The sequence below is a fragment of the Solanum lycopersicum genome, chromosome 7 (genome assembly GCF_036512215.1).
Source record: "Solanum lycopersicum chromosome 7, SLM_r2.1".
Lineage (NCBI taxonomy): Eukaryota > Viridiplantae > Streptophyta > Magnoliopsida > Solanales > Solanaceae > Solanum > Solanum lycopersicum.
The window spans coordinates 29,911,606-29,925,865 of NC_090806.1; positions in this window are offsets into that span (position 1 = coordinate 29,911,606).

The window sequence follows — 14,260 nt, forward strand, 5'->3', positions numbered from 1 at the left end:
ATTTTTGGCCAGAAGCCATTGCCACAACCACATATCTAACAAACCGACTACCTACCAAACCTCTTGCATACCAAACTCCTCTTGACACTCTTTCCTCCCATGTGTCCATCCCTTCCTATCATTCTCTACCTCCACGGGTGTTCGGATGTGTTGTCTATGTTCATCTCCCAAAAAGAATCAGAAATAAACTTGAACCACGAGCCATCAAATGTGTTTTTATTGGGTATGGAGTCACTCAAAAAGGGTACCGATGCTATGATCCCATTCAAAACAAAATCTACACCAGTCTTGACTGCGAGTTCTTTGAACACTCCTATTACTATACCTAGCCTGGTCCTCAGGGGGAGACTACGAATGATGACCTTAGCTGGTTAATATATCCAGAAATGATGGACCTTGATCCTCCAACGCAAGTAAGCAATACCGCCGACGTCAACTCTGAAACATCTGTATCAGCTCCTTCTCATCAATCCACTCCAATGACAACCACTGAGCACCCTGAGTCAACATCAGTTGAGGTAAATTCTGAATCATGTACTGTTCCTACTGACTCTGTGTCTAGTGATAATTGTCAAAACAGATATGAGCTTCCTCACAGAAGCACGAGAGGTGTTCCTCCCAAAAGGTATGACCCGGAATATGAAGATCAACGGTCCAGATACCCCATAGAAAGAATCAGCAATGAAAACTTGTCCAACACAGTTGTTGCCTTCACTACCTCCCTATACTCAACAAACATTCCCAGAATTGTGGAAGAAGCTTTTGAAGATGAGAAGTGGAGACAAGCCATGGAAAATGAATATGTTGCCTTGGAAAAGAATCACACATGGGAAAAATGTATTCTACCCAAAGGGAAGAAGAAGGTGGGATGTAGATGGGTATTCTCCATTAAGCACCGGGCAGATGGAACCATTGAAAGGTACAAGGCAAGATTGGTGGCCAAGGGTTACACTCAGACTTTTGGGATCGACTATTCAGAGACCTTTTCCCCAGTAGCCAAGATAGACACAATACGAGTATTGTTCTCTGTAGCAGCAAACAAAGATTGGCCCTTGTATCAGTTCGATGTTAAAAATGCCTTCCTCCATGGAAGCATTGAAGAAGAAGTCTATATGGAACCCCCTCCAGGATATTCTCATGACTTTAAAGATGGAGAAGGATGTAAGTTGAAGAAAGCCCTGTATGGTTTAAAGCAGTCTCCAAGAGCTTGGTTTGGAAGGTTCACTAAGGCTATGAAGAAATTTGGGTACAGACAGAGTAATTCTGATCATACTTTATTCATAAAAAGGGCAAATCAGAAAATCACCTGTCTAATTATATATGTAGATGATATGATCATCACCGGAGATGATGAGGAAGAAATTGTTACCTTAAAGGGGAAGTTGTTTCAGGAATTTGAGATGAAAGATCTAGGAAACTTAAAGTACTTTCTTGGTATAGAAGTCTTAAGATCCATGCAAGGGATCTTTATTCACCAACGAAAGTATATTCTCGATCTTTTAACTGAAACTGGAATGTTAGGTAGTAAACCGGCTGACACTCCAATTGTAGCAAATCATGGCCTTCAGGTCATAGAAGGGGCAAAGGCGACTGACAAAGAGCAATATCAGAAGATTGTAGGGAAACTCATCCATCTAGCCCACACAAGACCAGATATTGCATATGTAGTAGGGATAGTGAGTAGATTCATGCATCTACCTCAAATACATCACATGACAGCAGTAATGAGGATTCTGAGGTATCTAAAGGGTACAAGCAGCACCGAGATCTACTTCGGAAAAAATGATAACCTCGATATAATTTCCTACACCGATGCAGATTGGGCCGGAGACCGAGATGAAAGGAAATCCACTTCTGGATACTTCACCTTGGTAGGAGGGAATCTTGTCACTTGGAGAAGCAAGAAGCAAAAGGTTGTAGCCCTGTCAAGTGCGGAAGCTGAGTTCAGAGGAATTGTGAAAGGAATAACTGAAATCCTATGGATTAGGAAACTGCTAAATGAACTCGGTTTTCCTCAGAAAATAGCTTGCAAGTTATTTTGCGACAACAAAGCAGCAATAAGTATTTCTGGAAATCCTGTCCAACATGACAGAACAAAACATGTTGAGGTTGATCGACACTTCATCAAAGACAAGTTAGAAGACAAAGTTATCAAACTTCCATTTGTTCGATCAAAAGATCAACTGGCAGACATCCTAACCAAGGCTGTTAGTACTGAAGCTTTCAGCAATGTCTTGCGCAAGTTGAGCATTGGAAATCCGAGTGCACAACTTGAGGGGGAGTGTAGAAAATATCCATATTTAGCAAAATAATTATAGGAACAAAATAGACTAATTATGTTAGTAATATATTCAGTACAACCATTTTCCTTATCTGGTTCCGTATTTCTTTCCATCTTACCTGTATAAATGTAATAGTTATTTCACAAGAGCAATATACAGAAAATTAACCAAAAAAATATTCTCTTTATTTTACGTATTTTAACAGTTTTTTATGAAGAGAGCAGTTGTTATTGGAATATGAAGCAGTCGACTCCAATATTAATTGATAATGAAGTCGAAAAAGCAGTTGCAATGCCCAAAATTTCTGAAGTTTCTATTCCAGCAACTGCTGAAATTTTATCCTCAACTTTAGAAGAAAATGATGCAGCGGACAAGTCTCTTCGTCGAGCTTGTAGAAGGCCGGCGTGGATGATGGATTATGAGGTAACAAGAATGGATATTAATGAAAATTTTTCTCACTTTGCACTGTTTGCAGAATGTGATCCAAACATCTTTTGAGAATGCTGTCAAAGAGGAGAAATGGAGGAAAGCCATGGATGATGAGATTAATGCTATTGAAAGAAATGACACCTGGGAGTTAATAGATCTTCCAAAGGGACACAAAATCATTGGTGTCAAATGGGTCTATAAGACAAAACTGAAAGAAAATGGTGAAATTGACAAGCATAAGGCGCGATTGGTGGCTAAGGGATACAACCAGGAGAATGGTGTGGACTACACTAAAGTTTTTTCTCCAGTAGGAAGGCATGACACCATCAAAATAATAATTTCTTTTGCGGCCAAAATTCGTGGTCTATCTTCCAGTTGGATGTCAAATCAGCTTTTCTACATGGATATTTGGAGGAAGAGGTATTTATCGAACAACCTTCTGGCTATATTAAAACTGGAAATGAGCATAAGGTGTACAAGTTGAAAAGGCTCTTTATGAATTAAGACAAGCTCCACGAGCTTGGTATAGTCGCATTGAGTCCTATTTTTCAAAAGTTGGTTTCCTGAAATGTCCATATGAATACTCTCTTTTTGTTAAAATTAGAGAATCTGGGCAAATGCTCATTGTGTGTTTATACGTTGATGATCTTATATTCACTGGAAATGATAGTGCTATATTTTCTTAATTCAAGAGGTCTATGATGAATGAATTCGAGATGTCTGATCTTGGTAAGATGCATTATTTTCTTGGTTTGGAAGTAGTGCAATCTTTATGAGGGAATATTTTTTTCCCAAAAGAAATATGTGCGGGAGATTTTAGAACGATTTACTATGAATAATTGCAATCCCGCTAATACTCCGGTTGAGTTTGGTCTGAAGCTAAAAAAAGATGAAAGAGGGAACATGGTAGACAATACACTTTATAGGAAAATTGTGGGCAGTTTGATGTATCTAACCGCCACTAGGCCCGACATCATGTATGTTGTAAGTCTCATAAGCAGATATATGGAGAGCACGATTGAAATTCACCTGCTAGCTGCCAAGAGAATCCTTCTCTACTTACAAGGAACTAAGGATTTTGGTTGTTTTACAAAAAGGGCGAGAAATCGGGTTTGCTTGATTTTGCTGATATTGATTATGCAGGTGATCAAGACGGTAGGGAGAGCATTTCAGGAAGCAAATTTTTTTTACTTTATCGACTATTGAAGCGGAATTTGTTGCTGCTACATCTTGTACTTGTCAAGATGTTTGGTTGAAAAGAATCATTGAAGAACTACAGTTCAAACAAAAAAAATTGTAATTTTCTGCGACAACAATTCTGCCGTCAAGCTAACGAAAAATCCTGTGTTACATGAAAGAAGCAAGCACATTGATGTGAAGTTTTATTTTTGTTATGAGATCTCAACGATGAAGGAACAAAATAGAGTTGAAATATTGTTGAAGTGAAGATCAACTGGCGGATAATTTTACGAAACCTCTCAAGTTGCTTTCTTTCCAAAATCTGAGAAGGTCATTAGGACTTTGCACCATGGAAGAACTCAAGAGAATGAAGATAACCTGAAGCTTAAAAGCTTTCAGTTTAAGGGAGGGTGTTAGAAATAAATTATGTTTTTTTTGTCATAGTCTTTAGGGAGTAATTTAAATCGTGGGTGTCATCTAGTTTAGGAGAAAATCTTGTGAGATAGTTCCTTGATTTTAGATTAACTTTGTTATGTTTTTGCTTATAAAACAAAGACTGTATAACAACAATTAGTGACATCAAATTAATAAAAATTCCTTTGCTTGTTCAGCCTCTTTCTCTTCTCTGTCAACTTCTACTTCCAGATTTTTTTAATCAGATAATTGAAAGAATTCACGATCACAAAAACATGAGGTGTCAAATAGATAGTCTCTTCTCATGTTTTTGTGATCACATTTTTTTTAATTGACATTCTACAACTTGAGGAACAGTCAATTGATTGTTTCGCTTCAAAAATTGATGGACTATCAATCTAACCTCTTATTTATGAAATAAAAATGGTTCACCTATAATTGAAGAAATAAAAACAATTTCAGTTCCACTCAAAATAAAAATTTTGTTGCTGACTTACATAAGGTATTCTCAGGGAACGTGGTCTACTCAAAACACTTATATTTTTTGAATTTTTTTTCACTTCGTCTTTTGCGTTTAAGAGCTCTTTTTTCCCATTATTATCACAATTAAACATGTACTACATAAATTCTTATTGAATGATGTTTGAATTCAGAGTCTTCTCAAAAGTTTGGGTGCATAAACTCAAACTTCACAGAAAAATCCTTTTTTTGGTTGACATGTATAAATTAAACAACTATAAAATACTCAATGAAATTCTACAAATGAGGTCCAGAGATGATAGGATGTACGCAAACCTTATGGATTAAACATGTAAACATGTAAACATGTATATATATATATATATATATGTATATATATATATATGCATATGTGTGTGTGTATATATATATATATATATACATATATATGTATATATATACATATGTATATACATACATATGAATGTATATATATACATATAGATTTCTGGGCCCAAAATTTTGTCGCAGACTTAAGAGATTTTATAATCTAGATGACCCGTGTGAATCTCAAAGTAGCGAACATATAGAGAAGAACAAATATGCATATTTATATAAGAGAAAAACAAAATTGAGACATGAGTGCACAAACTACTATGTCTATGGGAAAGGTCAAAGAGACTCACATACGAGCTCTCAAGTAGTATCGACAGGAGAGTTGTAGGTGTTGGTTGATTGCTTCTCCCTATTGCATTTTAGATTTTGATCCATAAATCTTGAAAAATATTTTTGAAAGATAGAATTAAAAGCTTAAATATAGTCTTCGCAATAGAAGACATGTATAGAGAATTAGAGAATGCAATTGAGGGATGAAAAATAATGGAACTAGAGAAGGACTTTTATAGTTGGTGTTTAATGTTTTAATTTACATAAGATTTGATAAGAAGTCAAAATTAACCAAATCTACCAATCTTAAGAACCTACAAAAAAAATTAATAATCATAGCAAGAAAATCATTTTTATAAAATAGGCAAGTATATTTGTCATGCCCCGAGCCTACACCCTGGGCGAGACCGGCACTCGAAGACCATTGCTGACCCTCAAGCAAACCCTTGGCCTGTCTACTTAAATCAGCGGAAGACAAAACTTAACTTAAACACGAATAAAACACATTTAAAGGAAAATACTTCAAACCATAACTTTGGACAAAATGATACTTGAGTTTTAATAACTGAAAACAACTCCAAACTGAAATACTATAGTCTACTAAGCCTCTAAACTGTCTAGAGAGGGATGTTGGGACATACCCCACAACATCCTTAAAGCTAAGCTAATATAGAGATAAAAAAGGATATCTTCCGGAATGCAAGGAGTCTCACCACAAAATCTGAAGCTCAATCTGGATCAACGAAGCGCTACGTGCTGATCCTGGGTACCTGCGTCTGCATCATAAAACGATGCAGGCCAACTCAATTCGTTAAATAAATATAATAACAAACACAACTTTACTTATATATAAAAGTAATATAACTTTAGTAGCAGATTTTCTAACCGACAATCATCACTATGAGCCTAAGTGATGATACAATGTCTTACCTCAGGTTGCAAGATGACCATCCTACACCTTGTCATTGGTATAGGACCATACTCAACTTAGTGGATCCACTAGCTCTACGTACGTGATCATCTAAAAAGTATGACTCATCAATTCCCATGTTGGCTACATGGTTTACATGGAGACTTGACTTAATATGAACTCTCCTCCCCACATTAGTGCTCAATACTACTCCCAAAATGTACTTTAGCTCATTCTTTAATTGAAACTTTCTTCTCTTTGGGTTGAGATAATTTGCTGAACCCTTTAGCTTTAAGAAGATCCTCTTGGAATCAATATTCCCCTTTTTGTTCAAAACTCTCTTGGAACTTCTAGTTCCCCTTTTTTTACTCAAATGTGAAGCATTTGTAAACCTCTAGGGAATACTTAGTTCCCTTATATATCTTTTTGAGAAACGAACTCAACTCTTGCTATTTATTTAACTTGAAACTTGACTCTTAGGGAATAGTTAGTTCCCTTATAGCTTTTCAGAAATGAACTCAACTCTTGATCTTTACTTAACTTGGACTTTAAGTCTAAAACAAAGTAAAAATATTTGTGAAAGACTTTAGAAAACTTATAACTTTACTTCGACTGACTTCTAACTTCTAGACCTGACTCTTAACTTCTTTGACTTTGATCTTAACTTAATTGAATTGTGGATTCAAGAATCATGATCTCATGTTTTTTAGATGTACCTTAGAGTGTCGGAAACAACTAGGAATGAAGGGTACATCACTTAAGAACTAGTACGAAATGATAGGAAAAGAATGGGGTCTCCAGGGAGGTCGTGGAGTTCTGAGAGGCGCGGAGCGCCAGAGCTTGACGGATAGAGGCTATCCTCAGGAGCTTTGAGAGGCGCGCCGGTCTAGAGCATGACGTACAAACTGTGTCATCGGGCGCTTTGGAGGCGCGACGCCCCAACATTTTTCCAACGGGTTTTTCGACTTTCTTCTTCGTTTTTCATCTCTAAATCTTTCCAAAATTCCATGGATTCCGCCCCAAACACTTTGGATCCCTAATTAACTTATTACCCAATGATTTAGAGCCGAAAACAGTCCGAGAACTTGGATTACAACTAACAACAATCAAAAACAATTCAATCATCAAGAACTTCAAACGCTTCATCAAAAGTTTTAAGATTTCTTTTCAATTAACTCTAATTGCTGTAATGAATCAATTTGGAGGGTGGGTGAAAGAACCCATCACCGAATGATCTCACGTGCCTTGTTAGGGATCACCCCCGACGAAATTCACGAAGCTAAAACTTAGCGTTGTTGCGTCTTCTTTCAAAGCCCAAGTCTGTTTTTCTAAGTGCGTAAACTGAATGAGATCAGTTTTGACCCCAATATATTACCCCAAAACGAAATTAACTAATGACCTTAGGAAAAGACCAAATCACCCGTAACAAATTCGGATTTGGTACTTTTCCTGCACAACAACCCATCTTCCGAAGGTCATATCTCACTCATACGACCTCAAAAATCCGTAAACTTGGCGTCGTTGGAAAGATATTTCAACGAGATTTCCATCCATATAAATAAATCACCCAAACTCTTCTTGAGCTGGAAGTTATGATCGTTTGAAATTGTCAAAAACTCACTTTTGAAATCTAGAAATTTTCCAGATTTCCTTATTTATTTTCAAATTTGATTCTTCTTGTTTTTCTTAGCTTAAACTTAGTTTATCTAGAATACGAGATTTTACAATACTTTCATTATTAAGTCTACTTTTGTGTGGACAACAATCAAAAAATACCTTTTTCTTGTCTCTACACACATTAATATGTCAACGACTCAATTTCATACCATATAGTCAATAATATTAATATTGATAGTTTAGATAATTTTGACTCACATTTTAGTTGTAATTTTTTTAATTTATTGGTTCGACTTGATTGAATTATATTATTTCTTACTTTTTGGAAAATGATTGAGCATAATTGTTCTTTTATCTATTGTAATTAAATATAAGTTATCACACATAACTCTTTAAATGTAATGATTAGTGCCTCAAATTAAGTTAAAAGCTACTTAATGAGTGTTCTAATAAGTTACTGTTATTAGATAATTTAAAACATTTACTCGACACTCAAAAAAGACAAAAATATGACCCCAAAGTGGGGATCATTTAAATAGAAATTATAGTTCTAATAGAGATGAAACTAGAAACCATGACCAAAAGAACCTGAAAAGGTCTTAATTCAGCGGCAAATACTAGAATTTTTAGTTCTAGTTTGCCATCAATTAGGATTTTATCAATTCTAGGTTATTATTTTAAGATTTTATTCGGTTGGCAACCACCTTTTTTCTCCTATGTATAAAAATAGGAGTGTTTTCATTATTAAGGACACATTACATTGAGACTATTGATAATAATATTGAGAACTTAAATTCTCAACCTTTATTAGTTTCATAGTATTAGATAATTTTTCTTATGATATCTTTGATTCATACTAGTTTTTGTTTAAATTACTCATTAAGTAGTCAAGATCTAAATATATCGTTTCGATACTTACTTTCTCAAGTAAAGACATTAGAGGTTTATTCATAATCTATTTATTACTTCGATCTTTCAAATCTTTAGAACATCGGGTTCTTGAAAATACTTGAATTGTTCTTCAAAATAGTTCCATTACTTTATTTCTCGATTTTAGATTCTTTTCAATTTTGATTCGACGCTTTTGAATCTTCAATTCAAAATTTGAAATCTCTTTAACCACACATTTATCATCATATAATTCAATCAAGATAAAACAATGATTAGGTTATAGCAAAAAAAATTAAATTAGTTTAAATAATTTTGACAATCAAAACTAATATTTTAGATGCAAGGTAAGAAATTGAGACAATAACATATTATTCTTACATACACAAGAAAATGATTTTAAGGTATTTGTAAATGAGCTACTTGATCGTTTTGAGCACTAGAGCTTTTTATTTCATAAAATTCTTTTCGATAGAGTTTAAATAATTTTCTTGAACTACTCTTAACTATAATTATAAAATTAATGGGTAAGTTTTAATTATTTATTTAATTGGTGGTAATTGAGCCTTCGTTCATAATTTATTTAGTATCCTATGTCACTTGGCTCGTATGTAAACCTACATTGAATTAAAAGAAGTTTTTATTATTTTATTTGTGAAAACACGAAAGTGTTGGCAGCTCAAATATACAGACCAAGAGAAGTCTCTGCAAGGTATGAGCCTCTCAGGTATAGATAAATCCTTAACCGTATAGCTTAACACTTGTATACGTAAATATTGATTTGATAACGTAAATTGTTGATAGCATATTGGTCTGTAGTTTGAGCAGAAGTTATACCAATGAATTGCATTAAAAATTGGGAAAAGGATTTCATTCTAATGTTGGGCGAGAAGTTAAATTATTCTATTAAATATGTTAGATAAGAATTGAAGGTTGAAACATACAAATTGGTTTTGGATTCTGGGGAGATATTAATTATCGTGTTATAACAATTGGTTTGTATTGATTTAAATAGTCAAAAACAGTAAGAGTAGTAGTCTACTATTGTGCCGTAGTATGCCACTCACTTAGTCATAATTTATTATTTCATTTAGTTACTATATTATAAATTAAGTTTTGACATATTAAAATAGGTAACTAAATATTAGTGTATTATGTTAATTGAATATCATTAAAGTTATGCTAATTGAAGGAGTTAAGACTTATGTTTGAACTTTAGGAAGTTGACTATAAAATTAGGTGAGTTTTTGGGTCTAAAATAGACATATAATAATATGAGTGTTTTTAGACTCGTTAACTTACAAATTATGCATATATAATTGATAGATTGGAAAGGTTTGGAGACATTGAGGAAAGGAGAAGTATTGGAGAAGTCACTACAAAAGGAACCTCAATTACAAATTAAAAATTCGTTGGTAAATTGATCAAATCAGTTGACAAATTGAGTTACCAAGCAAATGTCAACTTATATTAATCCATTGCTAAAAATCTCGTCGGTAAATATTACCAACTGATTTTAATTTGTTGGTAAGCTTACCAACCAAAAATCAGTTGGTAAGCACCCAAAGATGTTACAAAATTTGAAATATGGCCCTGAGATTTTCGTTGGTAAGTTTACCAACTAATTTTTTGTTAGTGTATCGTTAATACCTTTACTAACGAATTGAAAAGGAGTAAATAATTTTTTTTCTTCATTTTTCGATTCATACATTAGTAGTTGGTTGGTAATTTTAGTAACAAAAATATGTGTTGGTAATTTGCCAAAAAATTTTAAATGCTTTTTTTTTTTTGGTTTTCCATCCGGTTTTCGGTACCTACATTGGAGCCCAACTAAATCTGGATTCTCGCCGAAAAGTCCCACGTTGGGTGGTAACACCCTTCCCCTCCTAACAAAGATAATTATGTACCCAACAGAAATCGAACCTGAGACCTCTTGGTTAAGGAAGTAGGAGTACTTACCACTACACAACAACCCTTGTTTGTAATAAATTTTAAATACGTTAATATGATTATTTATTTTTCTAATAGATTTACTAATTGATTGTTAGTTTATATGTAATATGTCATTCAAGTTCAATGTTAGGGTAGTAATTGATTGACGATATGTTCAAAAAATTATTGACTGAATGATTATTCAACAATGAAATATTTATTAATTTATTGCATTTAAAAATATAAGAACAAAAATAAAAATCCCAAAACATTAATCAATTTTATAAATCATAATGAAACAATGAAAAATCTGTGATAACAAGTTAAATTAATCTCAATATGACACAAATCATTGTATATAAAAAAAATAATTTGAGCACGTTTACAAAAAATATTGACCAAATCTAAATTTTGGTCAAAACTTAAAAGTTAAAATGCCTGACAACACAAACTGAAAACGGAAGCCTCAAAACCTGAAACAACCATCTTTTTATATATAAAAATGATCTTTCGAAGCTTATCGAGCTGACAAAATTTTCATCAAAGCATGTTTACAAAAAAATATTAGGCAAAATTAAATTTTTGCCAAAAGTTAAATCGCCTAACAGTACAAACTGAATTTGAAAACCTCAAAATCCATACCAGTCATCCTATATAGAGAAAATGACCTTCCATAGCTAATCGTGCTGACGAAATTCAAATTTGAGCATGTTTCCCAAACAAATTGACCTAATTAAAATTACCAAAAGTTCAAAGTCAAAACACTTAACGACACAAACTGAAAATAAAAGTCTCAAATCCCGAACCAACCATCCTATGAGATCACAACTGAGCTTATATGGATAACTGTAGTGACAGAATTTCAATTCGAGAACGATTACCAAAAATATTGACTAAAGTGAAATTTTGGCAAAAACTTAAAAGCTAAAATGCCTAACGGTATAAACTAAAAATGGAAGCCTCAATGCCCGAACCCTCTATCTTATTACATCAAAAATGACTTTTGCATCTAACTGCACTGACGAAATTTTTATCTGGGCACGTTATCAAATATACTGATCAAAGTTAAATTTTTGCCAAAATTTATATGTTAAAACAACTAACGGCACACAGTAAAAATAAAAATCTCAAAACTCAAACCAACCATTCTACTAGATAAAATAAATGACCTTTGGAGTTAATTGCGGTAACGAAATTCTCATCTGAGCACGTTCACAAAAATATTGATCAAAGTCAAATTTTGGCCTAAAGATAAAATTTAAAACACCTAATATCACAAGCAAAAAATGAAAGCCTCAAAACATGAATCAGCCTTCCCGTTTAGATAAAAAAACGACCTTTCGAAGCTAATGAAACTGACAGAGTTCTAATATGTGCTCGTTTACAAAAAAATATTGAGTAAAGTCAAGTTTTGATTAAAATTTAAAAGTTAAAACACCTAATGACACAAACTAAATATGAAAGTCTCAACACTATACACTAATTTACCAAAAAATTTAACTTCAATTGGTAAATTTACCAATTATTAAAATTTAAGTTAGTAATTAATAATTTACCACTAAATTTTACCAGAGTTGGTAAAAGTTACCATTCAACTAAACATTCTTATGTAATATTACCAACTAATAATTATATGTTGATAAATTTTACCAATAGATTTGTGATCGGTTGGTATATTATCAACTATTTAAATGATATTAGTAATTTACTAACTACAATCTTTATTCGTCAGTGAAATTTTCAACTAATTTGAAATTGGTTGACAACTTTACCAACAAATTACATTTCGTTACTAATTTACCAACACATTATATTTGGTTGGTAAATTTAGCAAGACAGTCTTGTCATTGATAATGTTTGATTAGTAATCCATTGGTAATATGTTAATAAATTATATAAATAATTACTTGTCATATTTGCCAACTGATATATACTTCGTTGGTAATATTACCAACAAAAGGTGCGCGTTAGTAATATTTTTGTTTGTAATCCATTGATAGAAGGTTATTAAATTTGGTCATTTTTTCTTACCGTATTTATCAACTAAAATACTTAGTTAGTAAGATTTATGTTTGTAATATGTTAGAATTTTGTTGTTAAGTATTAAAATATTATTCGGTTAGATATATGTTGGTAATTTGTTAGTAGAATACTAACCAACTTAAGTTGTTAGTAAAATATGTTGGCAATTTGAGGTTCTTTTGTAGTGAGTAGCTTGGTTGATTTCAGTTCTTCGGTGGAGGCATGTTATGATTTATTCTCTTTGATAGATAAACTCTTAATAGCGATTGCTATGCATTGAATGATATTGTGAAGTTCTCTATGTACTTGATTGTGTGGTTTGTGAATTGTCTAAAATCCTGAGACCGTGATATTTATAATTAGAAAACCTCTCTATCGAAGTGATACCTTGAATAAAGAAGGCTTGATGAAATATTATTAATGAATAGAAAAATAGTGATAATAAATGATAATAAATAATCTTTTTGCATCGGAGTGTCACGTTTCGACATGGTTTTTTGGAATAGAGTGTCACGTTTCGACATGGTATTTTTTGGAATGGAGCTTCATGTTGCAATACAATATTTTTGGATCGGGATGTCACGTTATAACACAATAGTTTTGGGTCGGAGTGTCACGTTCTAACACGATAATATTAAAGAAAAAGGACATTAAATTAACTAAAATTAATTAATATCAAAGAATACATTTGCCAAATGAGTGTGGTGTGGAGGCATGAGTCCCCATATGTGTGCTTGATATTGTGTACATACTTTAGTGTTGATTTCACTGGTTTTTGTTGTTTCTTGCTTTCCATCTGCTAAGTATCATAGTTGATTTTATACTATTATTCATTATATATTAGTTTTTATTTTGGATAGACCGATGATACCTACTGAACATATTTTCGTAATACTGAGCCTTGTGCCTTTTGTTTCTTTGTTTTCCTTTTATGGAGTGCAGCGGGTATACAAGCGACTTTGACTTGCCCTCAGCTCTAGCCAGTATCAACATATCAGGTTCAACGGTGAGCTATTCATTCGAGCTTATGTTGGATTCTCTAGGTCATGACCTTATGTCCTTAGTTTTCGGACACAAATTATTTTATTCTTTATTTTTGTGTATTTCATACTCTTAGATTTAGTATTCGGAGATTAGATGTCCTTGATGTGATGATTTTCACATTTTGAGATTTAAGCTTCCACATTATAATTAGTATTTTGTATGTTGTATGATAGTTAAATGTTGGGGTTTGGCTTACTTGGTTCACCCACTTAGGAGGTCAGGTGTTGGTACCACTCCTGACTCGTTTTGGGTCATGATAAATTTGGTATCACTGCGTTAGGTTCAATTATCACATCACAAAAGGACAAGCCTAGTAGTATCTTGTAGAACGGTATGTGGATGCCTTTACTTTTCTTCGAGAGACTATAAGACTTTAGAAAAACTTCAATCCTTCTTTCTTTCGTACTACTACTTGAAT